This window comes from Lissotriton vulgaris, unplaced genomic scaffold (genome assembly GCF_964263255.1).
Source record: "Lissotriton vulgaris unplaced genomic scaffold, aLisVul1.2 SCAFFOLD_303, whole genome shotgun sequence".
Classification (NCBI taxonomy): Eukaryota; Metazoa; Chordata; class Amphibia; order Caudata; family Salamandridae; genus Lissotriton; species Lissotriton vulgaris.
Genome location: NW_028246227.1, coordinates 306,504 through 325,679, shown reverse-complemented (window position 1 = coordinate 325,679; position 19,176 = coordinate 306,504).

Below are 19,176 nucleotides of genomic sequence, written 5' to 3'. Positions count from 1 at the left end.
TTCCTTATTGGTGGGCCTTGGGTGTTGTTGCTGGGTGTGTTTGCAAACACTTAACCTATATCGCCTCCAAGTTTAGCCTTGCTGCTCGCGTCAAGTTACTTAGAGGGTGAGCAGGGGTTATCTTTGGCATGTAACTCCCTTGCCCTGACTTAGGAGTGGTGATCTCTGACTGACTTTGGCGCAAGCCCTGGCCAGCCAGAGATCCCATTTCTAACATGACATATGTTGGATAACAGCTTGAATACTGGATGGTCACGGTATGGTTATAATTTTGTTATGCTTATACTGTTTTGCAAGTCGGAGGAAATGTATTTAATTCTTAGTTGTCAATAAAGGGAAAAAGAAAGCAACCTAGCGGCTACTCAGCACCACAAGAAAGGAACATAGCAGCTCCTCACAGCCACAAGAAAGGAACATTGCAGCTCCTCTCCAGAACAAGAAAGAAACATAGCAGCTCCTCACTGCCACAAGAAAGGAACATAGCGGCTCCTCACAGCCACAAGAAAGGAACATAGCGGCACCTCACTGCCACAAGAAAGAAACATAGCGGCTCCTCTCCAGAACAAGAAAGGAACATAGCAGCTCCTCACTGCCACAAGAAAGGAACATAGCGGCTCCTCTCCAGAACAAGAAAGGAACATAGCAGCTCCTCACAGCCACAAGAAAGGAACATTGCAGCTCCTCACTGCCACAAGAAAGGAACATAGTGGCTCCTCACTGCCACAAGAAAGGAACATAGTGGCTCCTCACTGCCACAAGAAAGGAACATAGCGGCTCCTCAGCACCACAAGAAAGGAACATAGCAGCTCCTCACAGCCACAAGAAAGGAACATTGCAGCTCCTCTCCAGAACAAGAAAGAAACATAGCAGCTCCTCACTGCCACAAGAAAGGAACATAGCGGCTCCTCTCCAGAACAAGAAAGGAACATAGCGGCTCCTCACTGCCACAAGAAAGGAACATAGCGGCTCCTCTCCAGAACAAGAAAGGAACATAGCAGCTCCTCACTGCCACAAGAAAGGAACATAGCGGCTCCTCACTGCCACAAGAAAGGAACATAGCGGCTCCTCACTGCCACAAGAAAGGAACATAGCGGCTCCTCTCCAGAACAAGAAAGGAACATAGCGGCTCCTCACTGCCACAAGAAAGGAACATAGCGGCTCCTCTCCAGAACAAGAAAGGAACATAGCGGCTCCTCTCCAGAACAAGAAAGGAACATAGCGGCTCCTCACTGCCACAAGAAAGGAACATAGCGGCTCCTCTCCAGAACAAGAAAGGAACATAGCAGCTCCTCACAGCCACAAGAAAGGAACATTGCAGCTCCTCTCCAGAACAAGAAAGAAACATAGCAGCTCCTCACAGCCACAAGAAAGGAAGATAGCGGCTCCCAACTATACTTAAAGCCCGCCAGCGTCGACCCCATGCCAAGTAAGCATGTGGGTGGAGAACCAAGTGTCACCAGGACAGTCTTCCCAGGACTAGGAGCACCCTATGGGTTTAAGGAGCCAATAAGCATCATGCTGTCAAATACAGATGCACATTTTGGATCTGGCCTTGAGCAATCAATATCTGCAGGTGTTTTACTAATGGGCTGGTAAGCAGGAAGGCATAATATCTTCAACCCATTTAGAGCTTTTGGTCTGTGGAACACCAAGCGTAAGAGGCATGGCCCCAATTGATATGGTCAGACAAAAAGACAAAACGCATAATTGTGCATCCATTAATGCATATAATGGCCTACCAGGACCTCAAGAATGGAACGGGAAGGAGGTGGTGTGAAGCATAATCCCCCCATCCTAAATGCACATATAGGTTAACTTGGCTCTTACACCTGGCACGCATTGCCTCATTGGAGGGTGATCTGCAGAGAGAATTCATGCCCCCTACTCCCACTTCCTCATTCTGGCCTGCCAGGGGCTCAAGCCTGCAGAATATGAATCAGGAGTGTGGCTGTGAGTCACTGCTGAACGCATGGGCTGTGAGTGTTTGCAGGAAGCACAGTCTGTGAGTGACTGCCCGATGCACAGGCTGTGAGTCTGTGCTGGAAGCATGGTCTGTGTGTGTGCATGATACATGGGCTGTGAGTGTGTGCTGGGAACATGGTTCGGAAGTGTGTGCACGATATATGGGCTGTGAGTGTGGGCTGGGTGCATGGGCTGTGAGTGTGTGCTGGGAGCATTGTCTGTGAATGTGTGCATGATACACAGTCTGATAGTGTGTGTAAATGCACGGTCTGTGAGTGTGTGCTGAAAGCACAGGCTGTGAGTGTATAGCAGGAGCACAGGCTGTGAGTGTGTGCCAGGAGGCTGGTTTGTTACTACGTGCTGGACGCACAGGCTTTGAGTGTGAGCTGGAAGCACTTACTGTCTGTAACTCTCCACTGTGAGGATTGATCCAACAGCAGAAGTGCCGCCTCACACCTGTGTGCTGGACTTTCTAGATAGTGGTGGCCATTGGGAAAAACAATAGCACATAGGGTTTAGACTCAGAATAGTGTATGAGGGTACAGTGTGCCCCCTACCTGAGGGTTTAGACTCAGAATAGTGTATGAGGGTACAGTGTGCCACCTTCCAAAGGGTTTAGACTCAGAATAGTGTATGTGGGTACAGTGTGCCACCTTCCAAAGGGTTTAGACTCAGAATAGTGTATGAGGGTACAGTGTGCCCCCTACCTGAGGGTTTAGACTCTGATTAGTGTATGAGGGTACAGTGTACCACCTTCCAAAGGGTTTAGACTTGGTTTAGTGTAAGTACATACAATATGCCATCTGCTTGAGGGTTTATACTCACATTAGTATATGTAGGTATAGTGTGCCCACTGCTTAAGAGTTCAGACTTGGATTAGTGTAAGTACGTACAGTGTGCCCCCTACCTGAGGGTTTAGACTCAGAATAGTGTATGAGGGTACAGTGTACCACCTTCCAAAGGGTTTAGACTTGGTTTAGTGTAAGTACATACAATATGCCATCTGCTTGAGGGTTTATACTCACATTAGTATATGTAGGTATAGTGTGCCCACTGCTTAAGAGTTCAGACTTGGATTAGTGTAAGTACGTACAGTGTGCCCCCTACCTGAGGGTTTAGACTCAGAATAGTGTATGAGGGTACAGTGTACCACCTTCCAAAGGGTTTAGGCTTGGTTTAGTGTAAGTACATACAGTATGCCATCTGCTTGAGGGTTTATACTCACATTAGTATATGTAGGTATAGTGTGCCCACTGCTTAAGAGTTCAGACTTGGATTAGTGTAAGTACGTACAGTGTGCCCCCTACCTGAGGGTTTAGACTCTGATTAGTGTATGTGGGTACAGTGTGCCACCTGCCAAACGGTTTAGACTTGGTTTAGTGTAAGTACATACAGTATGCTATGTGCTTGAGGGTTTATACTCACATTAGTATATGTAGGTATAGTGTGATAATCATACAGCACCGTAGCGAGCGAGCGTAGCGAGCGAGCCGGAACCCACTCAGGAGGGTTCGGGGGGGAGTTCCCCCCGAGAAAATTTTGAAAAAATGGTGGAAAATGGTGTATTTTCAAGCAAATTTGAGAAAGCAGGAAGTGCATAATGTGTAGCTCTGCTGCAAGGGCTTAGGGGCACTGACCACCAAGAAGTACTAACTCTCTATTACTGAAACCCCCAGACCACACTCCTAATGGACAGGTTCCTGGCATTTCATTTTTGTTAATTACATTTTACATGCACTCAATTGACTTTTTAAATCAACTTTTCTAGACTGTTGACCATGTGTTATAAGTGGGGAATATATTGCCAGAAATTGCTGGCGCTCTACTCGAGGAACATTAATATTCAGCTTCTGCGCACATCAGTATTCAACAGCGGCACAACACAAATTATAAAATATGTTCAATGATGGGAGTTGAGAATAGGCAGGCCTGCAAATGAAGCCACTGCCGTGCTCCAACTGTAACACACGCGCCCTAGAGCAGTTATTATACTTTGCTGGGGTGTGGTGGAAGGAGTTCTGGCCTCCAGTGCTCGGAATACCTTGCCTCAGATGTTTTGGACCCCGAGACAATATCATGCCAAATGTGCAAACCCAGCCCCATTCTCTCCACATCATGCACACAGTGCATTATCTCAAAATCCATATCTTGCTAGAATGAGCGGTGTATAACATACCCTATTTATGTATTTACAATGAATCAGTCTGTGGCTGCTATTTAACAAAACTGATTTTATGACTGAAAATGTTGCTATTGTACATCCGTGATGCTAATGCCCAGATCATTTTGCCAATCTAGTCTTGCTTTTGTTAGGCCAGGCCTACGTGCCTCTTGTGTACATGCATATATTCTAGCTACTATATGTATGGGTGTGGGAGATTGTAGGAGAGGAGAGAGCCCGTAAAGCCAAAGGTTGCTGTAAATTGTCTCCCAGAAAGTTATGCATAGCGCGTCTAGTTCAATATAATGGAACTGTGTGCTTGGCGCTCAGGAGATTTTTCCAGGAGCAACTTCTGACATTCAAGGAATTAACCATATGATAACGATGCACATGTTTATGAAAAAGCACCTGTGGTAGAGATAAGGGAGCCACCACTGCTCGCTTCAGCGATAAGTGAGGAATATCTCTCATTCCATGTATCCAGTTATGCGCAAAACTATACTGTGCCGACTTAATGTAGATTTCAGTATCAGGGGCATTTAGTCCACCTTCACTCATAGGGCGTTGTAAGAGTCTCCCAACGTATCTGAGGTCTGAGGATGTCTCCCAACCCAGGCCAGCAGAATCCTGTGTGCCCTCAGAGTAAATGAAGAAGTAACAGTGGGATATTCATAAAATTTAAAAAGCAGGCGAGTATCACCCATTTTCATAATAGCCACCAGACCAGCAAGGGACAGCAGCAATTTTATCCATCGATCTATTGCTTCTGTTAGTTTTTGTTTCGCCTTGCTATAGCGCTCAAGAAGCACATCTTCCGGATGCATGGGCACCAGAATTCCCAAGTATTGTACTGACTCCATAGTCCATTGCAACGGATAGTCTTTTTTGCACTGGGACCGTTACTGGCATGAGTGGGAGGATTATGGATTTGCCGCAATTTATACACAGCCCGAGTGCCCTGCCCCCCCAAAGTCTTCTGTTGCCTGGTGTTACAAGCCTTAAAGTTCACGTACCATGAAGTGGGCACGGACAGAGTGCAGCCTGGCTTCCGGCTGTGGAGGATGCAGGACTGAGCTGGTGTGGGGTTGGGTATAATGGTATGGCGGTTAATGCGATGTAATTGGCGCTGCTGCCATTGGCTCGTCTAATAATGGGATCCAGTTCGCACTTCGCATTACCACCAGGCAGGCGCAGAGATGAGACGAGGCGAGGCCAGGGGCAGAGGAGGGCCGACAGTCAGATGACACTGACGGCGGTGAGGGGATGTAGTAGACTAGGAGGCCTGGCACTGATGAGCGATTGGCTTGGCAGATGGGGCTCAGGCCTGGCAGTGGCACTGACGAGGTCGAGGAACGACAGAGGAGGCCTTCTGCGCTGGCCTAGTGACACAATGAGGAAGCTAGCTTCAGCCTGGCACTGGTTAGGGATGGCAGAGGTCAGAGGAGGCCTGCTGGCGGCGGGTGCACACCGGGGAAAAGGGTAGAATGGTTTTATGCAATGGGGGTGCGTGTTAAACGCTTGAAATGGTTCGACCCAAATACTGCCCTAAAGAAATCAATATGTGGAAATAGGGGTAGAAGAAGGGGACACGGAGGAAAGTAGGGGATTAGAAAAAAAAAGCAGAGGGACAGAAGAAAAAAAAATGGTTATGTCATGATTGCTGCTGGTATAGCGCTTACTCTGCCTAAGGTCGTTTCTAAGTGCATTTATGATGCACAGTTGCCCCTTGCAACGTGAGAAGGAAGATAAAACTGCAGGTTGAGACGTTTCAAATGGAACTTACTACCACTTAATGGTTGCTTGCGTTAATACTCACCGTCACTTCAAAGCGCTACATTTGAAAGAAGGACTCTGCTTTCCCATCACAGCCCAACTCCTGTACGACTGTCTGATCTACTGGCATGCAAGGGACTTAAGCATCAGGCCTTTGCCCACATGAGGCGGACACTTATTATTCAGCTTCGCACAGACAGACCCATGCCCGTGCGTCTCCTGCCCTCAAGAACACTAGACCCACTCGTCCTCTGCCCCAGGGATCACTTATCTTGTGCAGTGTCTGTGTGTCTCCTGCCCTCCAGAACACTAGGCTTGCTCCCTTTCCTTTCAGTCACTGTAAAAACTTTAACTTAACTTACTAGTATGAAACTTCTCTCTGTAGTGTACTCGATCGATGACGTCTTCCCACTGACGCAGATTACAACAAGCACCAGGCGGTCCATCCCGAGTAGGCACAAACTGAGAGTCAGTCACGACGACGCACGAGTCACATGGTCCACTCTCCTTACCTTTGTGCTGATGATCTACTTTCACTATCACTTCACTAGTTTGTTGTTATTGTGTGGCAGCACTGGTGCGCCACGCGCGGTGACATCACTTCAGCTTAGGGAAATGGCGACCATTGTGCCTTCCCAGGCCAGGCCGCCCCACGCTCCTCCTGCTGCTCGTGCCAGTATCTGCCTCCTGTGACCTTCCTCCTGTGTTTTCTGCTGCAGCTGAGCCGCCCGCACTAGTTTTTCGCGCTTTTCCCGCCGCTGCCTCCCTGCGGCCCGCCCCCGCCAGCCGATTTGCCACCCCGCTCCCGCCACCCAGCGGACCCTCCCTCCCGGCTCCCTTCTTAAGGGGACTCTGATTCGCGTCCAGGAGCGACTATTGTGCCTTCCCAGGCCAGGCCGCCCCCACGCTCCTCCTGCTGCTCGTGCCAGTATCTGCCTCCTGTGACCTTCCTCCTGTGTTTTCTGCCGCAGCAGGCGACCCAGCTGCAGCTGAGCCGCCCGCACTAGTTTTTCACGCTTTTCCCGCTGCTGCCTCCCTGCGGCCCCGCCCCCCGCCAGCCGATTGGCCACCCCGCTCCCTCCACCCAGCGGACCCTCCCTCCCGGCTCCCTTCTTATGATGCCTCCTCACACGCACAGCGGTCACGCGAAGCGGCCGCGCCGATTGTGCGCCGAAGGCGCGCCAAAGGTAAGCACGTCTGTGCCCGTCTGCGCCTGGACCGCGCCCAGTGCCAGGACCCCTGGCCCCCGCCGAAGCAAGACGACTCGAAGGACCTACCACGCCGCAACACTCAACGCATTCAACACTGGCAGAAACCCTGCCTGCTACCGAGCCACCCCGAGACGCACCCACGGACTCTTCGCCTGCCAAACATGCAGCTTCTCCTGCTACCGGACCTGCACGGCCCCCGCCAAGCCCGGCACCAGCAGCAACCACCTTAAGTGCATCCTGCTCAACACCCGCTCCATCCACAGGCACGCTGTGGAACTCTGGGACCTGCTCGACACGACAGTACCGGACATCGCCTTCCTCACCGAAACCTGGATGAACGCCTCCTCAGCGCCCGACATCGACATAGCCATCCCGGACGGATACAAGATCACCCGGAAGGACCGCGTCAACCAGACGGGAGGAGGCATCGCCATCGTACACAAGAACACCATCCGCATCTCAACTAACGCCGACGATACCTTCACCGCCGCTGAACACCTGCACTTCCAGATATACGCTGACCCCAAGACCACCCTCCGCTGCACCCTCATCCACAGACCACCGGGACCACGCCTACAATTCAGCTAAGACATCGCAGACTTCATCAGCCCGCACGCCCTTCCCTCCGCCAACTTCATCCTCCTAGGAGACCTCAACTTTCACCTGGAGAACAACAACGACAGAAGCACCACCGCCCTGCTGGACAACCTCGCCAACCTCGGAATTTACCAGTAAATTTCACTTTATTTATCTGTTGTCTTAGCTTCACCATTTCACAGTTGTGTAAAGACTGGTCCCCCATAACTTACCAATCTTTCTTAAAATGTATGCTCTGATATGTTGGCATCTTTCCTAAGAAATAGTTTAATTTTGTCCTTCCATTCCTCCATCATGTACCTAGAAACAGAACGTAATCTGACCTAATCCCTTTGGCCTTTTACAACACAATCTTGTAAGAGCAGTTGTATTGGACATCTCACACAGATAGTGAGCTTGTATGTATTCATGGAATTAAATGCTACTAATGCTGGCTGTATACTGCCTATAAGATGAAGAAAAGGTACATGTATATCCATTTCCTGGATACAGTGGAAGCAGTTTAAATAAAAAGAAGTTAAAAAAAATATTTTGGATATCTCAACCCTACCAACTCAATCTGAAAGAAACAGGTTAGTGTTAGATTCCTTACCTTAGAATAACCCCAGGAGTCAAACTGGATCTGGAAAGTTGTTGCGTATCAGTACCCCTGCGCGTCGGTAAGCGTCGTCTGCAGCTCCGCGTCCGTCGTCGGCATCGTGATGACGTCGTCGGAGTACTTAGAAGCCGCCCTCGCGCGCTGACGTCAGTTCTTCCTTTATACCTGCAAGCAAGCGCAGATCCGGAAAAAGCAGTACTCCTTAGTCAATTTTTGACTAACTTTTTCGATTTCTTTTGGATACTTTTTCGAGTCGATACCGACTCTCAGTGCCGGTAGGGATGCCGGGTTCCAGCCCTGTGCTGACTGTAACCACTTGATGTCAGTTACCGACTCCCACTGTCGGTGCCTTTATTGCCTTGGGGCCGACCAGGATGAAAAGTTGTGCCCCGACTGCCGGGCCTTGACGTCGAAGGCTAGGCGGAAGCGGTTCCGTAAGCGCCTTGATCTCCGGCAGTCGGCCCCATGCCGCTCACGGTCCCGGTCCAGGAGGAGGTCTAGGGATCGGTCGCGGGGCCACAGTCATCGCAGCTCACCGAGTCGACACCACTCGTCGGGCTCCAAGTCCTCAGGTAAGAGGCACAAGAAGTGGAAGAGGCGACACTGCTCTTCCGACTCCCCCCGACGCTCGCGTGATGCAGCCGGGTGTTAGGGCGACACCGCCCACGCGGCTCCGCGCCTAGCTCCACACCTGTTGCCCCTGGGCTCAACACGACGCCGGAGGAAATCAGCGCCTTCATGGTGGCCATGAGGAATCGCTTCCCTCCGATGGACCCCACGGAGGTGCCTCTGGGCCACGGGGGTTCATCTGGGTGCCCTAGTGAGCCGGTGGCCCCGGCCCCGGTGGGTGCTTCGGCCCCGGCGCCGTCGACGACTCGGGGCCCCACTGAATCCGGATCCTGGTCGCCGCTGGTCGACCTTACGACCCCTCCGCCGGCGCCGACCCCCAGGGTGTCGCCCTCGACGCTGTCTCCGGACGACGTCATCCCCGGTCCCAACCTCGGTCCGGATCCGGCGCCGGATTTGACGCTGAGAGGATAGCAATTCTTCTATGATCCGGCCACATCCTTTGACCTTGACTATCAGGAGATGGAGGGCGAGGAGGACTTGGAGGGGTCTGAGGACATTCTGGCATGGGAGTGCCAGTCGCATCAGGACTGGGCAGTTGAGCTAGAGGAGGCCAGCGGTTGGACACTTTGCCCGACACTGGATTTGTCTCCATTCCTACCGTGGCTACGGAGGAGGGGGCTGCTTACAGCATGGTGTTGAAAAGGCGGCCAAGGCCTTGGCTCTTGAGCTCCCTGTCGTGGTCATGAGGACTAACCTCCTCACCGAGGTCCTCAAACGGCAGGCAAGCTCTTCGGAGCCTCTACTGCCATTTAATGAGGCCCTCACTGACGTTCTGGTGGGCACCTGGTCCAAGCCCGCTACAGGCCTTCCTGTAGATCGGAACGTGGCCCGACACCACCACCCGGACGACCCTAGCTTCCTGTACATCCACCCCACCCCTGAGAGTCTGGTTATCCAGGCCCCTGCCTCCCAGACCGCATTCCGGACTGCTCCACCTGAACGGAAATCCAAAAGGTATGACCAGTTCGGTAAGAAGCTGTTCTCCTCACTCAGTTTGGGGTTGCGGTCGGTCAACACCGCTTGACTTTTGGGCCATTACACCCACTCTCTGTGGGACACGTTTGCGGACGTGCTGCCACAATGCCCGGAGGAGGCCCGGGTAAAATTCGCCCAAGCACTTGTGGAATTGCGAGATGCAGCACAATACTCTATTTGATGTGGACTGGATACCACGGACTCGCTAGGCAGAGCGATTTCAACGACGGTGGTGGTTCGCCGCCACGCTTGGCTGAGGTCCACCAACTTCTGGCCTGATGTCCAGGCTGCACTCATGGACATGCCGTTTGATGGCCGTCGCCTCTTTGGTGACAAGGCAGGCAGTGCGCTGGGGCGTTTCAAGGACTCCAGGGCTACGGCCAGGTCCTTGGGCCTGTCGGGCCAGCGCCAGCAACCTTCTGCCTCTCGCTCCTTTTGTGGCCACAGAAGGGGCACCCCCTCACGTCCTGCCAGCCACGGGCCGCAGACTAACTTCCAGCGCGGCGGCGGACGTGGTGACAGGGGACAGCGGCACGGCCAGTCCACTTCCATCTCCGCAGAATCCGCCTCAAAGCCCTCCTAGTCCGTGCTTTCAGGCCCATTCGACGCCAGTGGGGGGCAGGGTTCGCCATCACCTCCTCCACGGGCGTACCATCACATCGGACAGGTGGGTGCTGCAAATTGTCCGAAGGGGCTAGTCCCTCCCCTTCGAGGCGACCCCTCCAGCCATGCCACCGCAGTACCACCGTGTTTCGGGGGATCACTCGCAACTTCTGCAGAAGGAAGTTACGGCCCTCTTGGCCAAAGGATCCATCGAGCGCGTTCCTGGGCCAGAAGTAGGGTGTGGTTGTTACTCCCACTACTTTCTGATTCCCAAGAAGGGCAAATGGGGCCTACGCCCTATTTTTAACCTCCGGAACATCAACGGCTTCCTCCGGAAGGAGAAGTTCAAGATGCTGACTTTGGCTCAGGTGCTAGCTGCCCTGGACCCTGGAGACTGGATGGTAGCGTTGGACTTGCAGGACGCTTATTTCCACATCCCCGTCCTGCCGGCCCACCGGCGTTACCTGCGGTTCACGGTAGGCCACGAGCACTTTCAGTTTACGGTGCTCCCCTTTGACCTTACCAGAGCCCCTCAGGTGTTCACGAAAGTGATGCGGGGTGGTCACAGCTCATCTGCGCAGATTAGGGGTGTCAGTCTTCCCGTATCTCGATGACTGGTTGTTGAAGGCGGGCTCGCCCCAGACAGTCGTCAGCCACCTCCAGACTACTGCCGACCTCCTGCACCTGCTGGGGTTCTCCATGAATGTGCCAAAGTCACACCGGCATCCCTCTCAGAAGCTCCTCTTCATCGGAGCGGTTCTGGATTCTGCACAGTTTCGGGTTCATCCTCCCAAACAGCGGGTTCGGGATTTTCAGCCTCTGATACCGATATTTCAGCCTTTATCCCAAGTCTCGGTCCGGTTGACGCTGGGGCTGATGGCCTCCTGCATCCTTCTGGTGCATCACGCCAGGTGGAGGATGCGGGCTCTGCAGTGGGACCTGAAGTTTCAGTGGGCCCAGCATCAGGGCAAACTGTCTGACCACGTCCTGATCTCGGAGGGCACTGCGAGACAGTTGCAGTTGTGCCTCACGGACCGCGATTGGGTCAGCGTCAGATCCTTCTCCCTGTCTCAACCGGAGCACAAAGTTGAGACGGACGCGTCCCTCCTGAGTTGGGGGGCCACATGGGAGAGGAGGAGATCAGAAGCCTCTGGTCTCCGGCAGAATCTCGGCTCCACAACAACCTTCTGGAGCTGCGGGCGATCCGGCTTGCACTGAAAGCCTTCCTTCCCTCTGTCCGGGAAAGTGTAGTGCAGGTGTTCATGGACAACACCACCGCCAAGTGGCACTGCAACAAACAGGGCCGGGTGGGGTCGTGGACCCTTTGTCAGGAGGCCCTGTGCCTCTGGCAATGGCTGGAACACCAGGGCGTCACTCTGGTGGTTCAACACCTGGTAGGTTCCCTGAATGCCAGGGCGGGCAAACTCAGCCGCCGGTGCATGATGGATCACGAATGGCGTCTGAACTCGGACGTGGAGCAAGGTCTCTTTCAGCAGTGGGGAGAGCCTTGGTTAGATCTATTTGCCACAGAAGAGAATGCGCAATGTCATCAGTTCTGCGCGTTGGTATTTCTAAGGCGGCACTCGCTCGGAGACGCTTTTCGTCGCGAGTGGAGCTGCGGTCTATTGTACGCCTTTCCGCCTATACCACTTCTGCCCAGAGTGCTGAAGAAGATCAGGCGCAACCGGGCCCACGTTATCCTTGTGGCACCGGACTGGGCTCGAAGATACTGGTATCCCGAGCTACTCAGCATGTCATTCGATCCCCCGATTTGTCTGCCTCTTCAGTACCCGAACCTGACCACTCTCCACCTCCATCCGTGGAGATTGAACGGCGACAGTTGAGGCTATTTGACTTGCCTCTTGAAGTCTGTGATGTGATTCTGGCAGCCAGGCGTCCCTCCACAAAAACGGTATATGCCTGCAGGTGGAACACATTTGTGGCATGGTGCACAGCAAAGGCTGTGGATCCACTTTCTGCCCCCTTTCAGAGGTTCTCTTTCTTATTTCTCTTGCCCAGCAGGGCTCTGCTCTGGGCACTATTAAAGGCTACCTCTGCCGTTTCAGCCTTCTTAAGGCTTCCTGATCAGCCTTCTCTTTTCAAGTCCCCTGTGGTAAATAGATTCTTGAAGGGCATCACTCACATGTTTCCTCCTGTTCCTTTCGTGATGCCTCAGTGGGTCTTGAACCTTGTTCTGACCTATTTGATGTGCGCTCCTTTCGAGCCACTTCATAATTGCCCTCTTCGTCTTCTGACCCTTAAGACTGCAATATTGGTAGCCATCACCTCTGCCAGGAGAGTGAGTGAGCTCCAGGCTCTTTCTTCTAAACCTTTCCTTTCTGTACATCCGGACAAAGTTGTCTTGAGAACGCGTCCCTCTTTCCAGCCCAAGGTAGTCACAGCCTTCCACATCGGGCATTCCATTACCTTGCCCACCTTCTTTCTGCCTCCGCATCCCTCGAAAGAGTAAGAGAGGCTCCACCGTCTGGACTCAAATCGTGCGCTCTCCTTTTATCTAGACCGCACACGCCAGTTCCGAAGGACGACCAGCTTCTTGTTGGTTATGTGGGCGCTAAGAAGGGACGGGCAGTGCACAAACGGACCATCTCTCGGTGGGTCGTCTTGTGCATCAAGGTCTGCTACTCCTTGGCAAAAAGGAGCCTCCTGTTGGGCTGAGGGCCCATTCCACTCGGGCCACGGCGGTTACTACTGCCCTGGGTCTAGGAGTCTCCTTGTAGGACATCTGTCAGGCAGCTACGTGGGCCTCACTGCACACATTCGCTAGACACTACTGCCTGGACAGCCAAGTCCGGAGAGATGGCTTTTTCGGCCGTTCCGTTCTCCAGGACTTTCTGGTGTGATCATTGGTTCGCAGACCCACCACCGGGGTTGGTATTGCTGGGGTATCTGTTCTAAGGTAAGGAATCTAACACTAACCTGTTTCTTTCAGATGCACAAGTTACTTACCTTCGGTAACGATATATCTGTAAGAAACAGTAGTTAGTGTTAGATTCCTTGCCGCCCCACCCATCCTCCCCGTTCTGGGAACCGATATCTAGGGTTAAGGTATCTCCCTTTGAGGGCCCTAGTTTCATGGCACCAGTGTCGGTTTTTATCATGGCTCTGCGTTCCTAGTGCGGAAAAGCTATGTATAAGAACTGAGGTCAGCGCGCGAGGGCGGTGTCTAAGTACTCCGACGTCATCCTGACGCCGACGACGGACGCGGAGCCGCAGACGATGCCTATCAACGCACAGGGTTACTGCTACCCAACACTTTCCGGATCCAGTCTGACGCCTGGGGATATTCTAAGGTAAGGAATCTAACACTAACTACTGTTTCTTTCAGATATATCGTTACCGAAGGTAAGTAACTTGTGCTTCACTGCATTTAATTGCATGTGAGCTCACAAGGTTTGTAGCACCCGACACTTCACAAATAAATATTTCTAAATGCCTGCCCATATTCTACATTGCTGGCAGTTTAGTTTGGATCCCGGGAATCATGTGTCTACGTTAGATGGAGTATAATGTAATCTGAAGAATATAAAATTTAGGAAGCACAAAATTAGATCCTCGGAACAAGTTATAATTTCACATTTGCTGGTCTTTTTATTTTCCTTGTATTTTTTAATAGAACTTCAACCAAGTAACTCTCGGCAAAAGCATTGTATACATTTGAAATTTTCTGTTATTTACAAAGGTCTATCAAACCTGCCTGATGTAACACTGACCAAGCGGCATCTCATATAATTGAGAACACATTTCTTAGTTTCAGGTGTCTTAAGAAAGGTCTCTCTTGTTGGAAGATTAAACTGCCTGTGTTTCATCTACAGATTCTGTGACACCTTTCCGTAATAAGTCACTCAGTGTTAAGACTCCCTCTTCTTGGTGCTTCCAAAAACCTTCTAAAGATATGAAGGATAATTCCACAATGAGGTTAATTTGTTACATTTTTAGATTTCAAACTAGTTGGATTAAAAAATCTTCGATATCTAACAAGCAGTCAGTAGCGTACTTTCATTCTCATGGCATATCAGTTAGTGCAAGATATCTGTAGTTTTTCCTGACTCATCCTACTTTTTTTTTTTTTGACTGACATATTGTAAGAAAGTGCCCTCTTTCTTGCATTCAATGCCCCCACTTTTTGCTGAACTGCTGATGTACTTTGACTGAGGGTGCCCTGGACTCCTGCCAATCAGATACCCGGGGCCTATGTTCTTTCTCTAAAACTGCATCGAAGACAAAACTCAATTGGCACTCTCTGGCCAAGGCCAACCCCTGGTAAATGGTACCACCGGTACCCAGGGCACTGTGACCAGGGAAGGCCTCTAGGGGCTGCAGCACTTATTGTGCCACCCTTAGAGGCCCTCTACCTTGAAACTCACACACTGCCTTTGCGAGTTGTGGTGCAGAACAAAGTGAACAGTCTACATGGCACACATCCGTGTGTGCCATGCCTACAACCCACTGCCCTGGCATAGATCAGCCACCCCTCTAGCTGGCTGCACTATACCAGTGGTGAGGGTAAAGGTGCATCAGCCCTGTACCCCTACAGTGTCTAAGTCAATTCTTGGAAATTGTAAGTCCAGTAATGCCATGAAGAGTATATGTTGCTGGGAGTTTGTCATTACGAACTCCACAGCACCATAATGGCTTTACTGAAAACTGGGAAGTTTGGTACCAAACTTCTCATCCAATTAAACCCACATTGATGCCAGTGTGGGATTTAATGGAAAATGCACACAGAGGACATCTTAAAGATGTCCCCTGAAAAATAACCTAACACTAGTGTCCAGGCTGAGTGGCTGCTCCCCAGCTGCCACCATCAAACATGTTTCTGGACCCCTTGGTTGAGAGCTGCTGCTCTTGGGGTTCTGAAACAATGCACATCCTGGAACGAGGAGCCAAGCATCCTCCCCCAGGATGGGCGGGGTTCATGAAGGAGAAGCTTCAAGGGCTTGCCGCCTTTGTGAGCTTCCCCAGGCCTTTTGCTGCTCCCAGCAACTGGTCTCTACTGGTTCTGACCCCCACTTTTGGAAGAAGAACCGGTGGGAAAACCAAGTGAGGAAGGGAGGTGCGCCCACCTTTGCCAGCCCCATCCCTCAGGTGAGGGAGGCGAGGCGAAGCACAACTCTCAGTCCCCACCATCTTGAGGATGGGGGTACCCAGCCAAACAGAATGAGGCATATGCCTCCCTCCCACTGGAGGGTGGCATAATATGGGATGTACCCACCCCAAGAAAGAGACCCATTGGGCCTAACTTTTTACTTCCCTGTAATGCCCCTAACTGTTGTATTTAGGGGGACCCCTGAGCCTTGCCTCCTCAGACAAGCAACAACAAAGAAGAAAGAAGAGGCGACGCCCACTAACTTGCCCCCAGCCCTACCGGCCTGTCCCCACCTCAAACCTGCAGAAGCGAAGCTTCAGTGTTACCTACAGCCAGCAGCCTCAAGAATCCCGTTTTTGTTCACCCACAGACTCCAGCTCCGGCCAAATCTGCAAGTCTACACCCGTCGCCCACGGCCCTAGTTTGAGTGGCCCAACACCACGAGGAGGTCTCCCCGGCGATTCTGACCCGAGATCTAGTGATCTCTAACCTGCCTCCAATCTCCCAGCGAAGCCTGCAGCCTCTTTCTGGATGATTCTGGATGACCCCCCCAACCACGACCGGAGCTGGTAAGAGAAACCCTGCAGCCGAAGCCCCAGGCATACCAACTTACCTCACCAACTGGTGGTCACTTCCAGAAGATCTTCGTCCCCGAGCCTACAGTCTTTGTTTAAACCTGAGAATCCCTATTGCAATCAACAGGGCACCCAACCCCAATACAGTACCCTGCACCCAGCCGCCCCTACTCCGCTGCGGGTGTACTTTGGGTGCTAACTCGGATCCCCCTTTGCCCTGAGCCTATCACCAGGAGCTTTGCTCCCACAACCCAGTGGCCTGCTTGTAAATAGCCACCAACCGGAGGACCCCTATCCCCTATTTGATAACATTGGGCCTCAGCACTCTGCACCCGGCTGCCCTGGTACCACTCAGGGTGTAACAAGAGTGTATTCTTGATCCTGGGGGAACCCTTGTTCTAACCCCAGCAACTCAACCCCAAAGACCGAGTACGTACCTGGCACCGTTAACTTAATTTCTCTCCATAGGAACCTGTTGACTGTTTTTCTCTGTGAAATTGATTTGTATGGAAACCTGAAAAATTACAATTGTGTCAAATGGATTTCACTTACCCTTTCTCTAGGAAATGTCCCTGTGTGATATCGAGGCAGATCACACGAACTTGCATTCACTTGTAAACACTGCATAATATTTTGCAAAGCATTTATTTTACACACCTGTTCCAGACTTGGCTTAGTTCTAGACATAAAATAACGTAACAATATTTTTATACAAACAAAATTGGTCTGAGTTCAGTCTTTGGGTGCGTGACATCATTTGCTGATTGAGTTTGTACAACAAATGCTTAACACTCCCCTCTGAAACAGCCTCACTGCTCATCCACACTACCTCAAATGGAGAGTAAGGCGCTATCTACTTTACCTCTGCCTACCTTTGGGGTTCCACTGGACTCTGCGCACACGATAACTCATTTTGGTATAGTATATACAGAGCCAGCTGCCTACAAAAATAAACCGAAATATGAGTGGTTTTAATTCAATTAAGCTTTTCTTAACTAACAAACAAGGAATTGTTTGGAAAGGAAATAAACATTGATGTGAAAAAGTTATTTTAATCAAGTCAATTCATCCTAAGAGCATGAATGGGTATTGAGGCCAGTATTTAAGGGGTTTCTTATTTGCATCAGTAATGTGGCATAGTTGGCCATGGCCACTGAATATGGGGGCCGTAGGTATGTGATACCTTTATGTATCCACAGTGTCTGATGCTGGGGTAGTGGTCTGCCCTTGCACCACGGGGCATAGACAAAAGAATATCTGCTCCCGTCCGTGGACCTGTGTAAATGGACTGTCTTGGCTGGCCTAGAGGTGCTTCTGGGGTAGGGTGGTCAAAGTAGCAGCCTCATAGGACTCTGCTTTGGAGAACGAAGCCTCAGACTGTAGTGTAGTTCCTAGTTTCCCACTAGGCCCTGCGCATTGGAATAACATAAACAGTAGTATCAACGTAGAAGTGCGGATCTTCCAGGCCTCTACTGACTATGCTAAACTTAATTGGGTTTGTTACCAACTAGCTCAGAGGTCACTGGAAACTTTCTTCTCTGCATAGGAAGTGATCAGCTTCCCTGGCACAGACAAGAAGGGATTCAGTTTTCCAACAACCGTGCAACATGACAACTTTGCTCCTCAGATCAAGAGTCAATCTCTAGGGTCGTGTGAAACAATAGACCGGTATTTCACTCAGTCAGATTAGTGCAGTTTACTTTCACGATATGTAGAGAATAGAGAGACGGGCATTTGTCAATAAAGGGTTAACATTTATTGAACAGTCTTTCTTCTCGTACAAGAGAAATGTATTGCCACAATTGCAAGACTTGTTATTATAAAAAGTACGTACAGTAAGATAAGTATTGCGAAATAATACTGTAAAAGCATTGATATGGTTTCTTAGCCATACAATGGTTTAAAAGTAATAAAACATATATATACAGTCATATATACATTAGGCTAACATACTCAACTGGTGCTTCTAACTACGCCTACCCCAGTGTACCTGACCTAAGCCTAATACGTGGAAGGGGAGTAAGTAAGTAGCTTTAAGTTAAGTTGGTTTTGTCAAGGTTTGCTTCAAGAATTCTCTTCTAAGGGTTTAGTCAACACCATACCTCTGAATAGAATGATGGAGGTCTGGTATCTCCTTCAGGGGAACTCGGTATCCCAGTCACCCGCGAGGGCAGACTAGAAACGCTGGAGCTGGATTTCTCAGCAGAAGAAAGGCAGCGTCTCTCTTCAGCGCGTCGAGGAGGAGGAGGGGGGACAGCGTCCGCGGGCAGCTTGGCATCTGCTGGGCTCTTCGCAGAGGGACGGCTGTTCAGCTCCTAAGCTCACCACACCATCGTTCGCGCTTTAGCAGCGATAATGGTATCAGTAGCTTCACCACCAAAGGGACAGCAGCAGCATCAGCGTACTGCATACAGCATACAACAACAATGGGACACCAGCTGCAGCAACAGGCTCTTGCTTAAGGCAACGTTGGTAGTATTTATACCTGACAGGTGCCTGGTTTGACGCAAGTTTGCTGGACATAAGACGTCAATTAAAGATGTCACTAGGAAGTGATAGCTATCAGTTGCTCATTAGAGTTCCATTACTAATCAAAACACAGCAAGCGGGGATTTCCAGGTTTGCTGAGTTTTTATCTTGTTGAAGAACTCGGAGTGTTATCTAGGAATATCAGATAGTGACTTCTGCTCTGTCATTGCACTAATTGGTTGCAAAGGAAGTGGCAGAGAACTATTCTGGAATGTGGCTCTGTTCGTGTGAGGCCAAAGATGACTTTCTGAATATCGCACTTGAACGGTTATGCCAATATAGGGAATAAATGGATTTATAGCCGAATTGGGGCATAAGGTCACAGTATCGATCAGGAACCTAGATAAACACGCAACACCCCCTCCACGTTTTCATGTCCATCAAATTACTAAAACTAGAGCAATAAGATGCATGTGTAACATTGCCCACCCCAAAATACATAAATGCATTCGAAA